This window comes from Lissotriton helveticus, chromosome 4_1 (genome assembly GCF_964261635.1).
Source record: "Lissotriton helveticus chromosome 4_1, aLisHel1.1, whole genome shotgun sequence".
In the NCBI taxonomy this organism is placed as follows: Eukaryota; Metazoa; Chordata; class Amphibia; order Caudata; family Salamandridae; genus Lissotriton; species Lissotriton helveticus.
In genome coordinates this window covers 227,000,179-227,020,727 of record NC_136063.1, presented here as the reverse complement: position 1 = coordinate 227,020,727, position 20,549 = coordinate 227,000,179, and positions in this window count along the sequence as shown.

Genomic DNA, 20,549 nt, shown 5'->3' with positions numbered 1-20,549 from the left:
AGACTGAGTTGGCCTATCAAAGGGGGCTGAGAAGCAAATATTATTCATTGAAAGGCATTAGTAGTTTAGGATTAGATAATTAGGAATACGTCTTAGGTTTAGGAAATTAGGAATAGGTCACATTAATACTACTAGTTCCATGGGCAATATCATTTAGAAAAGTACAATCTTACTGAATTTGCCTATCAAAGATTTCCCAAATCAACACACTTCTCTCGGTAGGCCTCTTGGAGTCATCATGAGGGCAACTGCCACAGTTCTAATAACCCTTCATAAATATAAACCCTCCTGTAACATTGCCCATAACATACATAAAGTTCCATGTGAAGGAAGCCTGATGACAGATACAGGGACTTTGTACACATTACCACTGCTAACCAGTGCTAATGTGGATTCTCTCCTCCTTAAAACTTTATAACATTGGCTTATACCCAATTGGTATAGTTAATTTACTTGTAAGTCTCTTGCAAAGTGGTATTACATGTGCTTAGGGCCTGAAAATTAAATGCTAGCAGTGGGTCTGCATCACCGAATGTGCCATCAACTTAAGTAGCCCTTTAAACATGTCTCAGGCCGGCCTTTTCAGCCTGTGTGTGTGCAGTTTTAAACAGCCATTTCAACCTCGCAAAATAAACCTTTTGTACATCAAAAGTGTTAGCTTGCACACCAATTTGTTTAACTCTTCAGTATTTGAGATGTAAATTGTCCATCCGAGCACTCGTTCAGTATCACAAAAGTCTTTTATGGTTTTCACCAGTCCATTTAATATCCAATTTCTTCAGTTGTATCACAAATCATAAGTTCCAGTCGTATTCCAAATCAAAAAATCCAACATATGAAACGATGCAGCCAACACGTGTTTCGTCTGGTCAGTAAGACCTTTGACTTCCTCAGGGCTGCAACCCAAAATATCCACAATAAGTAACATTATCTATATACATTATTTACAATTTAACCAAAGATTTTCCTACTCTCTAATAGATTTCATAGAGAGAGAAAAAGAGATACATCCACTAACCGTAAGATGCTTAATAGTGTGTGCAGAAAGAGAGGACATGTAAACCAAAGTCGTGTTTTCATCAGTAATGTCTTGTGTTCAGACATAAAGAAAAAATTAATTTAGACAACTAACGTTATGTCATGATCAAAGTATCCTAAATAAGGGTCCCTGCTGATGCCACAGACGCTAGGTCCACGCCCAATGAGACTGAATATTATAAATAATAAGTCCTCGCCCTAACTTAGCACAACAATATGGCAATTCGAACTTCATCTAAAACCATAAATTTGGGGACTCTCACCTCCAAATTTAAGTATCCAGCACCGTATTCCAAACTGTATTCCCGATATCTATTCACGTAACATCCTGCAAGTATATCCAAAATTATATATGTATATGTCTCAAATATGCGTACTGTATTACTCTCACATAACACAATATTATATTTATATGCAGAGTTGATTATGACTTTATTGGTCTCTGTAAGACTACTTAACCTTACAGAAACTTCAATTCTTACCTCCTAGTCTCGATTCAATATACTCCTTATATTTTGCTCCTATCTTTAATCACCACACGTGTACGTGTCTGTAAGTGAAATAAACCATAATGAGATATATACTCTTCTGTCCTTAATACTATGAGAACAGCCCCTATCTTTGGCTTACCGTTTGTAATATTTCTCTCGCGTGTCAAATGGCGTTCTGCGCCAGCGCCATCTTGTAATGGCTTTTTATACTACGTTGCTCCTCACGTCCTATCTCACTGTTCATACTCATTTATTCCTGTAATTGCTATCCGTATTTATTTAGACCGTATTTGAACAAAATACTAGTAAATTCAGTTCAAAATAAATCTCAGTTACTGTGCTATGTTACTGTACTCGTAATTTGAAAATCAACTCCGCACTCGTAATTTCAAAATCATACATCTAATGCCTTTAAAGTATTTAAATTCCGCGTCGTAATACACCCCATTAGTTGGTTACGCCATATTGATTTAGTATTATATTAATATTCGATTAAACACCAAGTATATAGTTATACTGTTATATAGTTATACTGTTGTGTCGCAAACGGGCGCCATCTTAGGTCAGGCATAGTATGTCACCTACTATATTCATTCTCGTTCCTGTCACAGATATGTAATATATACTCGTAAAGAGTCTATATAGAATTATAATGTTCCAATTGTGTATTATTCTTATCTCATCTTAGTAACAAGATGTCAGTACTCATTGTTCGTGTGTCCCGGGCATCCACGGTACCCTCAGTCCCTCATTTCTTATGCAGTTGTTGAGCAAACAATTTGCACAACAAAGAAAAAAAGGCTCGGAGAGGTGGTTTAGAGTAATAATTGATAAAAGCTATGTACATCCTCATTTTTTCATAACATATAGTAAAGCTTTCCAAGTAATCAAGTGAAAATCATTTCGGTTTGTGGATGTATCTCTTTTTCTCTCTCTATGAAATCTATTAGAGAGTAGGAAAATCTTTGGTTAAATTGTAAATAATGTATATAGATAATGTTACTTATTGTGGATATTTTGGGTTGCAGCCCTGAGGAAGTCAAAGGTCTTACTGACCAGACGAAACACGTGTTGGCTGCATCGTTTCATATGTTGGATTTTTTGATTTGGAATACGACTGGAACTTATGATTTGTGATACAACTGAAGAAATTGGATATTAAATGGACTGGTGAAAACCATAAAAGACTTTTGTGATACTGAACGAGTGCTCGGATGGACAATTTACAGCCTGTACCCTTGTGGTTATCTTTGGGGTTGTGGTAACCAGCCCCCTCATCCTTTGAGCACCACATTTACTTTTGATTCTAAATTTTACTTGTACCTTTACTGTGCTGAGCGCTCATACTAACTGTTACCACTGAGAATCAGTATTTGAGATGCTCGAAGGCTGTCAATAAGAGTGCAACCCTGGAACGCTCTCCGTCCGTGCGCGCTGATATATGCAAAGAAAACGGGGGCCTTCTCAGCACCCCCAGTCCCAGGATGCACAGCAAACAAAAAGGAATTGCAACATTCAACAGATTCCAATGATGATAAAGGTTATATTTCTTTATTTCATCAATTGTTTATTTTATGAACGGTCTATCTTTCATTTTTTTTTTTTTTTCAAACTTTTATATTAACAGTATGAATCCGCAAATGTTACAGCACATTTGTTTACAATTGACATACATATCATATTACAACTTACAAAAAAAGGAAGAAAAATTAATAAAGTGCGACATCACAGGATATGATAAATAACCACAGTAAAGCGAATTGAAGAAAAAACACAAAACAAAAAAAAACAAAAAAACAGCAGCAATCATCCCTATCTTGAGTTTACTGCCCTCCCCATTCTGATTTTCCATACTTCTATAGGTTGCCAGATTTTTCCACCTAATGTTCTTGCTCTCCGCCCCTTCCTACCATATATTGCACGTTCCAAATTATAGGTAGATAATAATCTAGCTAACCAGGTTTGAAAGGTTGGGGGAGCTCTATCCAACCAGGTTTTAGCTATGCAGATCCGTAATACTGCCATGGCGACAAACATGAACTCTATGAAATGTCTCTCTCCCTCCAACATCAGGCCAAGCAAAATCAAATTAGGAGACATTGCCACTGGAATCCCTAAAGTGCCTCCTACAAATGACTGTATTGCCGCTATTAATGAGTAAAGTTGTGGACATTCCGCAAACATATGGACTATATCCGCATTAGCTGAGGCGCATCGCGGAAAAGTTACTCACGTGTTACCCCCCCATTGCGCTATTCTAGCGGGGGTATAATAAAGTGAGAACAGTGTTTTATAATGTTGTGCCTGAAGCGAGGCTGAGCATAGCACTGTACAGCCTAAATCTAATGACTCCTGGAAGTTCTCTTGTGATGATCCTATTTTCTCCCCCCATTTTGCTGCATACTTTCCCCTGTCATCTTCTTTCAATATATACAGTTCTGCATACAGCTGCCGAATCGTGCAATGTTGGCCATGCTCCAGGTATTCCATAATTTTGCACTGCCCAAATCCCAGTGTGCCACCCTGCTTGTTCATGAAGTAACTTCTCAGCTGTAGGTACTTAAAGAAACTCCTTCCATCTAATTTAAACTTTATTTGTAACTCTTGGAACAGAAGAATGCCTTCCTGATCACAGAGATCCCCTATTTTCCTAATGCCCTTTTCCTCCCATTCTCTCATGTCTGAATCCCTGAATATATCCCCGGGTAGTGAAAGATTTGTAAACAATCGGGTATACCTATTGTATCTCCCCAAGCCTAATTTGTTGGCCACTGCTGTCCACACCTTGTAGGCTGCTTTCAAAGTCTTGAACCTCGTGTGCTTAAAATAACTGAAATCAACTGTGTTTAGAAAGGCATTCTTCTCACCCCCCCAACAGTGCAGTATATACATTCGTAAAATACCTTCCAGTGCCCCCCTGCTCTTGATCTTGAACCCCTCCCCCTATCATCCCCTGAAAATACTGAAGAGATGCTGCCCAGTAATACAGTCTAAAATCCGGGGCGCCCCAACCGCCTTTCTCTCTCGGTAGTGTGATGTGTCGATACGCTCTCCTCGTTTTCCCATGCGCCCAGATAAGTCTATTGAGGATTAATTCCAATTTAGTAAACCAGGTGTGTTAAAAAAAAGCGGGATGGCTCTGAAAATATACAGAAATTTTGGGAAAGTGATCATCTTTATAGTATTTATTCTGCCCATTAAAGTCAATTTCAGATTGTGTATTCTTTCGGTGTTTTTTTTTACTTTAATTATTAAGGGATCCATATTCAATTCAACCAATTTATCCAGATCCCTAGTGATTTTAATCCCTAATTAAGTTGCCTCTGATACTATCCTATTGTCCTGATATGCTGTGTTATTATTCTTCAGGATCTGTGTCTTCCCCTTGTTTAATGAGTACCCCGAAATCCTACCAAATAACGTTGCCTCCTGCTCTATTTCCATGATGGCCCTCCCTGGTTCCGGTGTAGCAATTGCCACATCGTCTGCATAAGCAAACACTTTATACTCCCTAGTATGCAGCTTAACCGGAACAATATTGTTGTTAGCTGCAATCCTCCGTAAAATTGGGTCTAAATATAAAGCAAATAGTAGGGGCGATGAGGGGCAGCCCTGACGGGTTCCTCGCCCTATCCTTACCATTTCCGTATATTCTTTATTAATCCTGATCCTTGCCGTGGGCCCCGTATATAAGGCCTGGATTGCTTTAATAAACCCCTGACCAATCCCGGACCAGGCCATGACCCTCCACAAATAGTTCCAGGAGACCCTGTTGAAGGCCTTCTCTGCATCGAGAAAGATAGCCGCGACAGGGTCTCCCGTAACTTCCGCGGCATCAATTATAGTTATCATTTGGCGTGTGTGTTGAGTAGTTCGCTTCCCTGGGATAAACCCATGCTGTGTATCGCTCACTAAACTCTCAATCACCCTGCTCAGCCTCCGTGCCAGGGATTTGGAGAAGATTTTAGCATCCGCATTCATGAGCGTGATTGGTCTGTAGGACCCTGGTTCGAGTGGAGGCTTCTCTTTTTTGAGTATAACTATAATGTCTGCCCCCGCCCAGGAGGAGGGGACTGATAGACCCTGCTGTGCCTGGCCAATGGTCCTGTGCATATCTTCCCCCAGCACATTCCAGAATGTCTTATAGAATTCTGCCGGGATTAAATCTGGACCAGTGGCTTTTCCAGAGGGGAGTTTCTGAATGGCTTCCTGAATCTCTAGTAATGTTAATGGCTGGTCTAGCTCCTCCTTCCCCTCCTCTGCCAATACCACATGAGGTGTCTCAGACAGATATTCCATAATCTCGGCGTCCGTACTGGGGGGACCTTGGTTGTATAGAGCCTCATAAAAATTCCTAAAGGTCTCTCTAATCTCTTCCACCTTATTTGTGACCACACCTATCTCATTCTTGATTTCTTTTATCTCACCCATAGCCAAGCATTGCCTGGCTCTAATTGCCAACAAATGCCCAATCCTCTCACTATACTCATAGCATTTTTGTTTATTAGCAAGATACCTGCAGGCAGCCTTCCTCGCTATATTCTCAGTGGCTTCTGTCTTAGCTACTTCCATTTTTAACAAGATTTCCTCTATCGCGTTTTGCATTACTATAGTCTCGATAAGGAGTTCTTCTAAATCTGCCAGATCTTTCATCTTTTCCTCTACCTTACTCCTTTCCTGCCTATCTCTATACAGTGTGTAGCTCAGGGTTTCCCCCCTCACTGCGTCTTTGAACGCATCCCAAGTTATTCCTGATGAAGCTGTTCCCCTATTTATCTCCCAGAAAGCAGCAATCGATCTTTGCATATGCTCAAGATAGCCTTCCTCTCTGAACAGCCCTTGCTCAAAGGTCCAAGTGTTCTCTTTCCTGCATTTACTCTTGTGGGGTAATGATAGAATAAGTGGGTTGTGGTCTGATAATATTCTTGGAGTCCTTTCCAGCTGACTGTCACTTACTAATGAACTAGAAAGAAAAAAGTAATCTAACCTGGCCACCGTCCTATAGGGTGCCGAGTAATATGTGCTGCCTGTACCCGGTGGATTTTTTTGAGCCCATAAGTCTACTAATGCATTATTCCTTGCTAAATTCACAATAGCCTGTGATGTCTTCTTCTTCCTCCCCGCGTATGGGCACCCCCGTTAAGTCTATTCCATCCATATCATTTATATTGAAGTCCCCACAGCAAATTATAGGTTCGGGCCAAATTGCCAATTCTGTATCTAGAAATTGGAAGATGTCTGGTTCATCGTCTGTAGAGCCATACACCGAAACAAGTGTGCATCTTCCCGCTTCTGTTTCCCCCTCCACCATCACCCATCGTCCCCATTGATCCTCTTTTTTCCTCAGTACCCTAACTCCCCCTTTCTTTGCTAGTATGGCCACCCCTCTTGTTTTAGTTCCTTGTTTCGTGTATGCAAGTAGCTCAAATCCTAACTGATTCAGTATTTGACTATTGTTCCCTTCCACATGAGTCTCCTGAAGGCAAATTATGTCTAATTTGAGAGTTCGGAATGCTGACGGACAAAGAATGCGGGTATGCTGCAGAATAAAAACCAGATAAAGGAGAAGGAAACTGCACGTCTGGATTCCCGAATAAACCACGGGCTCTCCTCGATATTTCTTCTAGTGAGAACTTGGTGTCAAAAACTCTACTGCGGCGCTATTCGCTCCACTGCATTGGGAGAGATGGCACAGCGTGCAAGACCCGAGAAAGAAAAGCTACTGCCCGCTCAGCCTAATACGACGAAGCCGATGAGGCAGTGGGACACCCCGGGACCGGCAAACAACAAAAGGAAGACCAACAGCACAACGCGATCGGCAGCAGCTACCAGCACGGTTACAAAGGCGCAGTTAAAAAAATTAGACAAAGGAAGGGGTTCGGAATGGAAGGCAGCACAGAATGCCGGTGGCAGCAACGAAACGGCACTAAGGCAGCCTACCTTGAGCGAAGCATTTGCTGGGAGATCATCATCATCCGGACCTGAACGGAGTCAGCCATTGCTGCCGGTGGACGCTGATCCGGGGGAAGCCGTCCTCGAGGACGTAAGCGTCATGGTAACCAGGCAACCGAATGAGCTGGAGTCAGGCTCGGAGAACGCGCCTCGCACCGAAAGCACAGCAGAAGCTCTCACGGACAACAACCTGGAGGTGAGCGGAGGGGCTGCAAAAGGGGGGAGAGGCAGCGCGAGCAGCGATAGTGTGATTCAGGGTATGGAGCACCCCGCAGAGAACCTCACTATTACTAACGCTAACTCTAATACTAACACTGGTATGCTGGACGCTTTACTGCAGGTCGAGGCAGGTCTCAATGACAGAAGGGTGGAAGGAACAAACAAGTGGGGCAGCTTGGCAAGCTTAGACTCACAAAGGGAAAAGGAGGAAAATAAGGGGGCCAGAGGAGGCGGCTCACCAGAACTGGACAAGTTCTACTCAGTTAATGAGGAATCAGACTCACTCTCCTCTGACGAGACTGGAAGTGCCTTGGGGGGCACCTCGGACTCGAACCTAAGCTCTAACGACTCTGGAGGGAAAAAGCACGCAAAGGAAAAAAAGGAGGCCAGTGCGAGAACAGGTAGGAGGTGCCTCCCCTGATAGCAAACTACTGTGGGAATATTCAGCAACCACAAATATGTATCAAGAAGCTAATAACGAGGACCGGGCAGTAGTTGCAGGGAGCAGCGCTAGGTCTCCCTCACAGCAAGCCACACTTGACTTAGGGGCCGATTAGGATGGCGGTTTTTCCGCATCCTCCGGGCCGGCGGAAGTGTCCGCCGGCCTGGAGGATGCGGAAAAACTGCGGCGGAGACTCCAAAGACCCACCGCCAAATTAGGATGGCTTGTGGGTCTGGAATTCCGTCCGCCGCTTTTCCGCCGCGGTCGGAAGCCGACCGCGGCGGAAAAGCGGCGGACTGCACGTCTGGATTCCCGAATAAACCACGGGCTCTCCTCGATATTTCTTCTAGTGAGAACTTGGTGTCAAAAACTCTACTGCGGCGCTATTCGCTCCACTGCATTGGGAGAGATGGCACAGCGTGCAAGACCCGAGAAAGAAAAGCTACTGCCCGCTCAGCCTAATACGACGAAGCCGATGAGGCAGTGGGACACCCCGGGACCGGCAAACAACAAAAGGAAGACCAACAGCACAACGCGATCGGCAGCAGCTACCAGCACGGTTACAAAGGCGCAGTTAAAAAAATTAGACAAAGGAAGGGGTTCGGAATGGAAGGCAGCACAGAATGCCGGTGGCAGCAACGAAACGGCACTAAGGCAGCCTACCTTGAGCGAAGCATTTGCTGGGAGATCATCATCATCCGGACCTGAACGGAGTCAGCCATTGCTGCCGGTGGACGCTGATCCGGGGGAAGCCGTCCTCGAGGACGTAAGCGTCATGGTAACCAGGCAACCGAATGAGCTGGAGTCAGGCTCGGAGAACGCGCCTCGCACCGAAAGCACAGCAGAAGCTCTCACGGACAACAACCTGGAGGTGAGCGGAGGGGCTGCAAAAGGGGGGAGAGGCAGCGCGAGCAGCGATAGTGTGATTCAGGGTATGGAGCACCCCGCAGAGAACCTCACTATTACTAACGCTAACTCTAATACTAACACTGGTATGCTGGACGCTTTACTGCAGGTGGAGGCAGGTCTCAATGACAGAAGGGTGGAAGGAACAAACAAGTGGGGCAGCTTGGCAAGCTTAGACTCACAAAGGGAAAAGGAGGAAAATAAGGGGGCCAGAGGAGGCGGCTCACCAGAACTGGACAAGTTCTACTCAGTTAATGAGGAATCAGACTCACTCTCCTCTGACGAGACTGGAAGTGCCTTGGGGGGCACCTCGGACTCGAACCTAAGCTCTAACGACTCTGGAGGGAAAAAGCACGCAAAGGAAAAAAAGGAGGCCAGTGCGAGAACAGGTAGGAGGTGCCTCCCCTGATAGCAAACTACTGTGGGAATATTCAGCAACCACAAATATGTATCAAGAAGCTAATAACGAGGACCGGGCAGTAGTTGCAGGGAGCAGCGCTAGGTCTCCCTCACAGCAAGCCACACTTGACTTAGGGGCCGATTAGGATGGCGGTTTTTCCGCATCCTCCGGGCCGGCGGAAGTGTCCGTCGGCCTGGAGGATGCGGAAAAACCGCGGCGGAGACTCCAAAGACCCACCGCCAAATTAGGATGGCTTGTGGGTCTGGAATTCCGTCCGCCGCTTTTCCGCCGCGGTCGGCTTCCGACCGCGGCGGAAAAGCTATAACATGGCAGGCGGTGTCTATGAGACACCGTCCGCCATATTATGATGTTGGTGTAAATATGCTTTTCCACGGCGGCTTTTCCGCCATGGTAAAGCATATGGACATTCACTTTGGGGGCCCGTTGCGGGCCCCCTGGGTGAATGGGGGGTGGGGGGTGCACATGGGGGGTACCTATGGTACCCCCCTGCATTTGCGTACACAAAGCAGCAGGTACCGTGCGGTGCCTGCCGCTTTGTGCATGTAAATGCAACACATGCATTTTTAACATTGCGGCGGGTGCAGCTTGAAGCTGCACCCGCCGCAATGTTATAAATAGAGGATGTGACCGCCACCCTGGCGGTCACATCCTAATTGCCATGGAGGGACCGCCGCTGCCCATGCGGACGGTCCCTCCTACTCAGGGGTGGCGGACGGACGCAAGTCCGTCCGCCATCCTAATCGGCCCCTTAATGTTTAACACGCTAAAGCAGATGCAGGGGGAAACCAGAGCAGAGAGCAGGAGAGCTAGACATGCAAGGAAATAAATCCAAAGCTCCCTGAGGAAGATGAATAGAAAGTTTGACGAAATGGATGAAAGAGTGACCCAGGTGGAAGAAAGAACCAGCAGACTAGAAGATGACACAACCGACTGGCAGACTTTTAAAACAGATCAAGTGAAGGTGGTGGAGGATCTCCAGTGGAAGATGGAGGATTTTGAAAACCGCCAGAGGCGGAACAACATTAGACTCCTTGGTTTGACGGAAGGGGTTGAAGGGCAAGATCCAAGGGGCTATGTTGTCAAACTGTTAAAGGCCGCCTTTCCTGAGTCACACTGGCACTGGGAGACGGAGGTCCAAAGGGCCCACCGCTTCCCGCTTACACTCAAGAAAAGAAGGGATGGCAGTCAGGATAACTTACCCAGGGCCATGCTGGTGTTTCAAGGAAATTTCCTGGCAAGGCAAGAGATAATGGATAAAGCTAGACCTAACTCCAAGATCACAGCCGAGGGAGTCACCTTCTTCTCAAGGCCTGACTTCTGCCACATTACGGTGGAGAGGAGGTGGAATCTCAGGCAGTTAATTGCCCCCTTCCAGGGTCTGGGGTCAGAAGCCTATCTGCTGTTTCCAGCAAGACTTAAGGTCATAACAAGGGGACAGGTCAGGATGTTTTTTTCGGAGATAAAGGCTAACCAGTTTTTAGAGGAACTTACAGATACTGGAAGGGGTCAAGGTAGCAGAGGCAAAAAACCACCTCAGACACTTTAGAGGGAGCACAGCAAAACACGAGATGGGTTAAGACAGGAGAGGGTAGCGACACTACAATCCACTACAGCCACACGTAGGTCATGCTTGACCTACTTGCCTGTAAAAAGGGGGGAGGGTTCCACAGGGGAGGAGGGAGGGGGGAGGGGGATCGCGGAGGGTATATTACAGCACAAAGACAATAGGACACAGAGATACACTTTTTATGGGAAGACTAAGACACACAGGAAGATAGGATTAAAAAAAGTTGGAAAATACTAGGAAGTCTCCATGGTAGTAAGAATAGCCTCAATATATATTTGCGGCTTGAATGAAGGAGATAAAAGGATAAAAGTGGCTGCCATGTTGAACGGTCTATCTTTCAAATGTAGTTTTATTTAGTGTCATGCCGATTATGGTACAATTTCCGTATATCTTTTTACTTTATTTGGATGTTGGAGTAGTCATGTGATATGGTGCATTCACATGTTATAGTTTAATAGCAATAGACACACCTGCGTGCACTACTAGAGCATCTACTAATAGATATGGTTCATTGTTGCAGGTTGTTGTAGGTGCATTGATTAATTTGCACATAATGCTGCTTTCACACATGTTCTGTATATGTTTCTGTGGGGAAATTGTAAATCTCAATTCGAGGGTATTTTTTACCACATGAGGCAATAGTATGGTGTGGCATAATCACTTTGCATATATTACTCAGATTATTTTTGTTGTGTCAGGGTTTTTATACATATGTGTTCATTCAGAATTCTGCTTTTACTGGGTGCGTTTGGTGGGCAGTAATTATAAAGCTAAATAGTGTTATGCTGTATGTGGTAATCATTCAATGAATTAACTATTTGTACAATGCTGTTTATCACCAGTGAGGGTATCCAGGAACTGGGGGGGCTGCGGCTGGAAGTTGCCAGTTAAACATCCAGGTTTTTAGGCCATATTTGAACTCCTGTAGGGTGGGTGCAGACCGGAGGTGGAGTAGGAGGCCATTCCTGGTCTTGGCGACCAGGTAGGAGACTGTGCGGCCGCCGCTTCTGCTTCTGTGGAAGCGAAGTGTGTGGGCGATGGAGAGGAAGTTGGAGTGTAATTTCCTGCCAGGTTGGTGGAAGTTCAGTCTGTGTTTCAGGTCGGTTGTTCTTTTGGTGTGCATGACCTTGTAGGCGTGGGTCAGTAGTTTAAATGGGCACTTTTTATGGCCAGTGGTGCTCTCTGAGGTGGGGGTGATGTGGGCTCTTCTCGCGAGGTTGAGGATGAGCCTGGGTATTTAATGTTACTGAATCAGTATTTTGCTTCATTATGAGTTGGTTACTGTTTGTTGTGATGTTATTTCTCTTACTGTAGTTACCCCTGAGGAAGGGCAGCTTGTCCAAAATGTATTCAATCCAGACATTCTATGTTGTATCATGAGGAATGGTGAACCCCCATGTGTTATTCAAAAAAGCCTGGTCAGGCATCTCTGCGAACTTTTAATGTTGAAACTTGGATGAAACGTGTGCATTAAATAAAGATTACTTATGAATTATAATGAATTGTTGCAATTCATTTTTGTCAGCTGTGCATCGTGGGTCGGGGGGTCCTGACGAGGCCCCAGATTCTTTTTACAAAATAAAGCTTTTGCCAGTCCCAAACCTTAATTTTTTATATATATAAATCACTTCTAGGTAGGTCCCAAACAGCGCTAAGGGTAGGCTGAAATCTATTTAAAAAGTAGGACATGTAATTTAAGGTTTTACATGTCCTAGTACTGAAAAACTCTTAAATGTGTTTTTCACTATTGCAAGGCCTACCTCTACCATAAACTAACATTGGAGTTACCTTATTAAATTTAATAAGCTGTAATTTGCTAATAGGAGCAGGTAACCCGTTTATGTTTGGTGTCTTTGGAATTGTAATGAAAAAACCTAGCATATGGTGAAGTTGGGTTTTTAATTACAACTTAGAAAATGGCACTTTTAATAAGTTGTCATTTTCCTGCCTTACCTCTTTAGTGCCTGTAACCTGTTTCAGGGTCATGTGACTAGTCTGGGTCCTGCCCCACACAAATGGCTACATACCTCCTTTAGTTACTCTGGAGCCAGGCCAATGAAAGCAGGTTGCCTGGTGACTTGAAAGGGACATCTCAAGAAGTTTCTCCCCTACTTCAAAAGCACAACTGGGTATAATTACTGAACCTCACACAGCAACGGTTCAGTACACTTCTGGGCCTGTGAATATTCAGCCAGAAAGAACGACTGCTGTGCAGCTGAAGGACTTCCACTCTGCTGGACTACTGCCTTGCTGGACTGCTGCCTTGCTTTGCTGACCTACTGCCCTCTTGCATGGGTAACAAGGACTGGACCTGCATCTCTTCAACCCAGCATTAGAGAGTGCCTCCAATGGCTAGTTGGGGGGGCCTCCATAGTTTTGAAACCTCAGGAAAACACTAGTCTTAAAACAATCGTGCATCTGCACCTGGACTCTGCCATCTATCAGTCTACCCTGCCAAGTGGTGTCACCACAGTCCTGGCCCCTTGGAAGTGGGCTTAGGAAATTAAGGTAAACCAACGCATTTTCCCTGCAGCGCAGTGCAACCCTGACCAGAACTAACGCATTGCCACTGCTACATGGATAGGAACCATAGCAAAGATCTGCATGCACCGCCAAATCGTAACTCCTGCCCCATGATGTATCCTCAGTGCAGGTCTTTTCATGTCTTGTGAAGGGCACCCTCAATGGTGACGCCTCGATGTTGATACCACGCAGCCTTGCAACTCCTTAGAATCGACGCATAGCCCTGATTGTGTGACACATCCTCAATGCCACACTTTGCATCACAAGCCCCATCAAGGGAATTCTTGATGATGATGTAGGCCCTTGCATCCCAGACTCGCTGCATTCGAGAACCAATGCAATGTTTTTGCTGCGGAAGGCATCTTCAATGAGGATCCATGCTGTGCTCCTGAAAGCAGGACTTAGGTACTTTCTTCGGTGGGTTAAACTGGGTCCCTGTAGCAGGTCCATGCTCCATTGCAATCTGCCTGAACATTTGGATTGTCCCTGTCCTGCACTACTATATATCTACAGATGGTGTTTTACACCATTTGGTGCTATTTTCACTAACATGTTTAAAAATCTAAATCTCCATTTCTAATGACTGGATTTTGGTCATTTTGTTGTATTTATTTTAAAATGTATTATGTATTTATTTGATTGCCTTACTGGCATGGGATTCTTTTGTGGTGTTTTTTCACTGTCTTGCTGTTTGAAGTGTTGCACACTATACACATTGCCTCTGAGGTAAATCTTCCTGCTCTGTGCCCAGCTACCAGAGGGATGAGCACAGGTTAATTTAGGGTTTTCTTGTCACTAAAAATAATTGTCCTTGCTACCCCCTCAACCAGTAAGACAACTTCTTACACAAATCCTCCTTGTCTTGATTGTTTTGGTTTTCTTGGTCTTCCTCCTGGACCTCTTCTGAATAGTTCTCATCACACTTGTGCTAATTTCCTGAATCTGGTGCTCTTCTTTCTAGTCCTTGCTGACCCTGGACTTCAGCCCCTGCTCCTGGCCTTCCTGTTTATTAGCCTTTCCTGGGTCACATGATGCTTGTACTACTTATCCTCCCCACTCTGAGGGTCTGCTGAGTCCTTCTCTACCTAACCCCTTTGTACTGATTCTCATAGGGTTTTCCTAGAGCACTCCTAGTCATCCTGTTGTATTCATCCTAATTCTCCTTGCCCAGCTCCCTGTCCTCATGATCCACCTGGTACTGCACATACTAATCATTGCCCCCCCTCCCCCTTAATAGGTCCTCTTAGGCTGTGCCTAATCATTTTGGTCCTAGCTGATCTCTTTGGTCCTATTGACTCTTGCTGACCTAGTACCCCTGATCCTTCCCAGCCTGGTGCTGATACCCCAGTTCCTGGTCTTTTTTTGCTCTACATAGTACTTCAGGTCCTGGCACACTTGGTTCTGGCCCCTTAAGTCTCCCTTGCCCTGTTCCTGTTCCTACTTATCATGATACCTTTATTGCACCTAATCCTCCCAATCTGGACCACAGTCCTAATGCCCCTAGCCTACCTGCACCTGATCAGACTAGTTCTCCTAGTCCTCCTCCATCATGTCAAGATACTATTGGGGACATGTTTACAAAACTTAACACCACTTTAACGTCAATGTTTTGATGTTACAGCAGCTTTTTTAAATTGCCCTATTGCAGTTAGCGGCACTTTTAGAGCTTAAACGTGAATTTTCAGGACCGCCACTTCTGTTAGCGGGACTTAACATAACAAAAATTAGATGCAAGGTAGGCGTCTCTGTTAAAAAACTGCAGCTAACTACACTACATGATATTTACAATTGAATGCCTGTACGTTGATAACCCCTTAAGGCTGCTACTAAGTCCAATTAGCGGCCGTTTTCTAACGCCAAGGTCTAAAAAATGGTGCAAATATACCTGTATATAAGGAAGACAATCCTCGAACCTCATGGCAACCTCAACAAAGCCATGGAGCTATTACTATTGCAACTTGGAGCCCCAAGAAGTCCACCACCACAGAGTCAGCGCTGAAGAAGAGATTGGGTCTACTGTGAAAGGATCACACTCATACACCTCTGGCCAGAGAAGGTGATACTCATTATAGGCAAAGAATATCCTCCGTCCTACGCCTACTCAACCAGATAGTGCCAAGGCTGAAGGCCATATCCTAGCACAGCACCAACATCCCTCCACAGACCAAGCTTCTTGTCGTGCTTCACATGTTGCCCTGAGGCACATTCCAACCCACTAACTACTAAAGGTATCCCACCCAATGTATTTAGGGCTCTGCGCTAAACTCTAGTGGCGTTACCCGCTCAGCGCGGGAAAGGAAGCAATTCTTTTTATTTATTTGAAAGGTTTATATAGTTCCAGCTTGACCCGGGGGTATCAGAGCGCTTTACATGTGCGAAAAACAAGATTACAGGAGTTGCTAAAAAAGCACAGTATGAAACAATAAATAAGAACAAACGTTCTATTGAGGTCTAATAAACAGAGACATAGCAAGAGCAGATACATTTACATACATTTTTACATCGGATGGGGGAGATAGAAGGGGAAAGGGAGAGGTGAGGGGAGGGAGTGAAGTAGAGGAGGATAGGGTCATCAGAGGTCTGAAGTATGATTTAAGAATCCCAGTATTTGCCGAAGAGGTGCAGTTAATGTATTTTTTTAAGGCAATGTTGGAGGGGTTGCAGCGCAATTCCATAGGGAGGCCATTCCAGATGATCAGCGCAATTGTTATTGTTATTGTTGTTATTGTTATTTTTGATTTATACCGCGCTCAATCACCTACAGGTCTCTAAGCGCTAGGGATCGATGGTAAACAACAACTTTGACAATACAGAGGCATCCACTAACCTAAGTGGCACACAGGGCTCTCCCAAATAGCAAGGTTTTCAACCCCTTTCTAAAACGTAGGAGGTTTCCTTCCCTACGTAGTGGCTCCGGTAATGTGTTCCATAGGTGAGGAACCAGCACCGAAAAGGCTCTTCCGCCCTTAGTGGCAAGTTTGTACCGAGGGCACACCAGTAGCTGAGAGTTTGAAGATCTAAGAGCTCTTTTTGGGCTATACACTGCCAGACGATCTTTAATATATGCAGGCGCCATGCCATAAATAGCTTTATGGGCTATGCACAGGTTTTTGAATTCCACTCGCTCCTTGATAGGGAGCCAGTGGAGCCTCTGTAGCAGGGAGGATGCTTTAGTGCGTCTGGGCAGTCTGAAGATAAGACGAGCAGCGTCATTCATCACCACCTGTAGCCTATTTGTCAGGGTTTTCGGTAGGCCAAGGTAGAGAGCATTTCCATAATCTATGCGTGAGATCACAGTAGCTGCAACGATAGACCGTAGCATAGATTGGGAAATGATAGGCACTAATTTCCGCAGCTGTCGGATAATATTAGTACAGCAGCCCACTACTGAGGAAATTTGGTTGACCATGGTGAGGTCACAGTCCAGTTTGATCCCCAGGCTCTTCACATTCTGGCTGGGTTTTGGGGCTGGGCCTAGCTCTGCAGGCCAGTAAAGGTCACACCATGGTGAGGTGGCTGATGAAATCACCAAGACCTCAGTCTTATCAGGATTGATTTTTAAGAGGTTTCCTGTCATCCACTGAACCGTGTGCCTCAGAATGTTCTGAGTGTGAAGTTGGGCGGTGTTTGTATTATCGACACTCAGCAGCAGCTGCGTGTCGTCTGCATAATTGTATACTGTGCAGCCCATACTTGCCAGGGAGGCAATCAACGGCTGTAGTTATAGATTAAACAGCAGTGGGGATAAGGCCGAGCCCTGTGGCACCCCACATTCTAGCTCTCCCACTGCGGAGATTTCTTCTCCCAGTTGTATTCTTTGTGTCCTTCCTGACAGAAAGGACTGCAACCATCCAAAAGCAAAGCCAAGCCAATTCCGAGAAGGAGCGAGATTGAGTGGTTTTCTTTTTGAATTAGGGAGGGATGAGGAGAAAATTGTTTGTGCTTCTTATAGTTCTGGAGCTGCCCTCTTTTTTAGGTTTGTTTGTGAGGTACAGCGGGGCATTCTGGTGTAGGGCTTTATGTGTGATGCATGCTGTCTTGTAGGAGGATCTACCATCAACTGGATGCCAGTTGAGAGCCTTCTGGGCAGGGGAGATGTGATCAAATCATTTGTAGCCAGTGATGAACCTGGCTGCTAGGTGTAGCACAGATCTGAGTGGGGCTATGTGGCTTTTGGGGGTTCCTGTGAGGATAGCGTTCCCATAGTCGATTTTTGAGAATACCAAGGATTGGACGACCCATTTGAAATCTTGCGGTGGGATGAAGGGTTTGATTTTCTTCAGGTGACGGAGAGTGAAGAGAGATCCTTTAGCAGAGTTTTTTATGTGGTCGTTGAGGGTTAGATTTTTGTGAACGGTAAAACCAAGAGATTTCACAGAGTTGGACAAAGAGAGCGAGCAGTTGAGTGCATTGAGGTGAGAGATCCAGGTTTGGATGGGGAGTCTATTGTTTTTAGGGAAAAAGAGGTTTTCTTGGGATTGAGTTTGAGTTGGTTGGCGTAGAATCAGTGTTGGATCTTGTTTAAGGAATAGTTAAGATGAAGTACATCAGTGTGGGACCTAATCTTATAGTACAGTTGTGTGTTGTCTGCATAGAGGTGGTAGTTGATTCCTGCTTGTTTCAGGATGAGGGTAAGTGGTTCCATAAAGAGGTTAAAGAGGGAAGGGGAGAGAAAAGAACCTTGCTGGATGCCTAGGGAAACCAGAGTGGGGTTGGATAGACAGTCGTTAATTTTGACTTGTTGTGTTCTATGTTGGAGAAATGAGGCGAACCATTTAAGAACGTGTCTGTTAAGGCGAAAGCGGGACTTAAGTGAGTTTAGAAGGGAGTTGTGGTTGACTTTATCAAAGGCAGCTGAGAGGTCGAGGAGAAGGAGTAGGGAGGATTCACCATTGTCAAGGGAAGTGTGAATGTTGTCGACTATATTTAGCATGGCGGTTTCCGTGCTGCAGCCTTTTCTGAAGCCAAATTGCAAGGGGTCAAGAAGGTTGAAGTTGTTAATGTGTTTATCTAGTTGAAGCAGAGTACATTTTTCCAGGGGTTCGGAAAGGAGAGGTAGGTTAGAGATAGGGCGGAGGTTGTTCAGGTCATTAGGGTCTGAGGTGGGATTTTTAGGGATAGGCATGATTTGACAAAGTTAAAGAGAGTCCAGGACACAACCTGTGGAGAAGGAGGTGTTGAGGATGTTGGTCCAATAAGGGGCAATGATGTGGTTGAGGTTCTGGATAAGACTGGAGGGGATAGGGTCTTTAGTGTGTGAGGATGGTTTAAGTTTGGTTATGATGTTAGAGACTTCGAGTTCAGTCACAGGGTGGAAATTAGACCAAGATGCATAGTTTTTTAGTTGCTGAGGGGGAAGGCTGGGATCTGGAGGGTAAGTATGCACGAATTTTGCGGATCTGCGGTCCGCGAATTCGCAAACAATGCAGCGAATTAGTGGATTTTCCCGCGAACTCGCAGATTTTTTTGCTATTTGTACTCAACCTGAGTACTTTCTACTGGCTAATCAGTAAGTGCTACCTCATTGGGTAAATGTATAGTGCTTTTCCTACACTGCAGCAGCGTAAAGGACCAATATATTTGTCTCCACTGACCATGTGTGCCTGTAACTTTTCCACCGCGCCAAAAGGTGCCGAGGTCCCTTGAGTGAGCTAGCCATCATAGTTGGGAAAGGGCGGGAAGACGTTTGATACCGCTAGTGTGTGGTGCGGGGTCAAACGGGCAGGGCTTCTATGCATGTCACTGTCAACATGCCTCTTGTGTATAAAGGGTCAGAGAGCGAGCAGGGCAGCAGGTGAGGAAAAAGCAGCCTCCTGGTCACAGGAACTACACGGTGACTGCGCTCGAGAAACTCATGGATTCAAAGACCTCCCTCGAGTATTACAGCTAATTTTCGACGGCAGATATGGGGTTAAAGCACACTTGCCCAGCCTCGACCGTGCTCACTAATGTTTTGGGCTGATTAAGACGTTACTGAATTTGAGATTCAACTCGGGCACCTGCTTTATTTATATCTGTAAGTGCTTCCTGTTGAGGTTTAATTTTTGTGACAGGAGCCTCGTGCCAGAATGAATCCTGCCCTGCATAGTTATCCACAAAGATGCCACCGTTTTGTGCAATACCTCTACTCAACTGGAGTACTTTCTACTGGCTAATCCAGTAAGTGCTACTGATAGAGCGCGCGAGGCCACCCGACCAATAGTTTTCGCCGTCTCCGGCTTCAGGGCCCATATACTTTTCAAATCACCATATACATCGATCAGGTGACTTCACGAGCTCTACCAAGTTGGTGTGTGTGTGTTCCCTGCTACCAATTTTCAGTGCACCCGACTTACCATCCACCGATGCGGGTGCCTAATGACCACAATGAATCAGGGAGCTAGCTGTAAAGAAAAGGCAGCAAAATACAAACCCAACCAATAACATTCAAATACTGTTTAAATGACCACGGACAACTGGAAGTTTTAAAATGTTTATCTAAAGTTCATTATTTTCTTGCATGAGGTACAATAAAACAAGGCAATCAATAACCAAGATAACGTAAATTATATATGCATAAAGAAATAATGACAGAGTAATCATCAAAGTACTAATAAAATGTAACGAGAAAAGATACTATGCAAGTCAGTATTATCTAAACAAGGATAGCCTAAGTGTGAGTGACTATAGGAGAGCTTATAATGAATAACACGCTTCACTTAAGGTGAAGGGGCCTTTGAACAATCTAGGCAACGAAGTTCTAGACCATATCAGGAAATGACACACTGCTATGCAAAATATAATTTCTAACAAATGAGAAGACATAGGAATAAACTTAGGGAAAATATAAATGACTTTCAATAGTTGCAGAAAGGCATGGAAAATATCACATATGCAATGTTGAACTTTATTAAAGCAAAAGTTAGAAATTCAGAAGGTGCAAGAATTTCAAGAGGTTCAGAGCAATATTTACCTAGAAAGGTGTGGAAACCAAACCCTGGCCACGGGTCA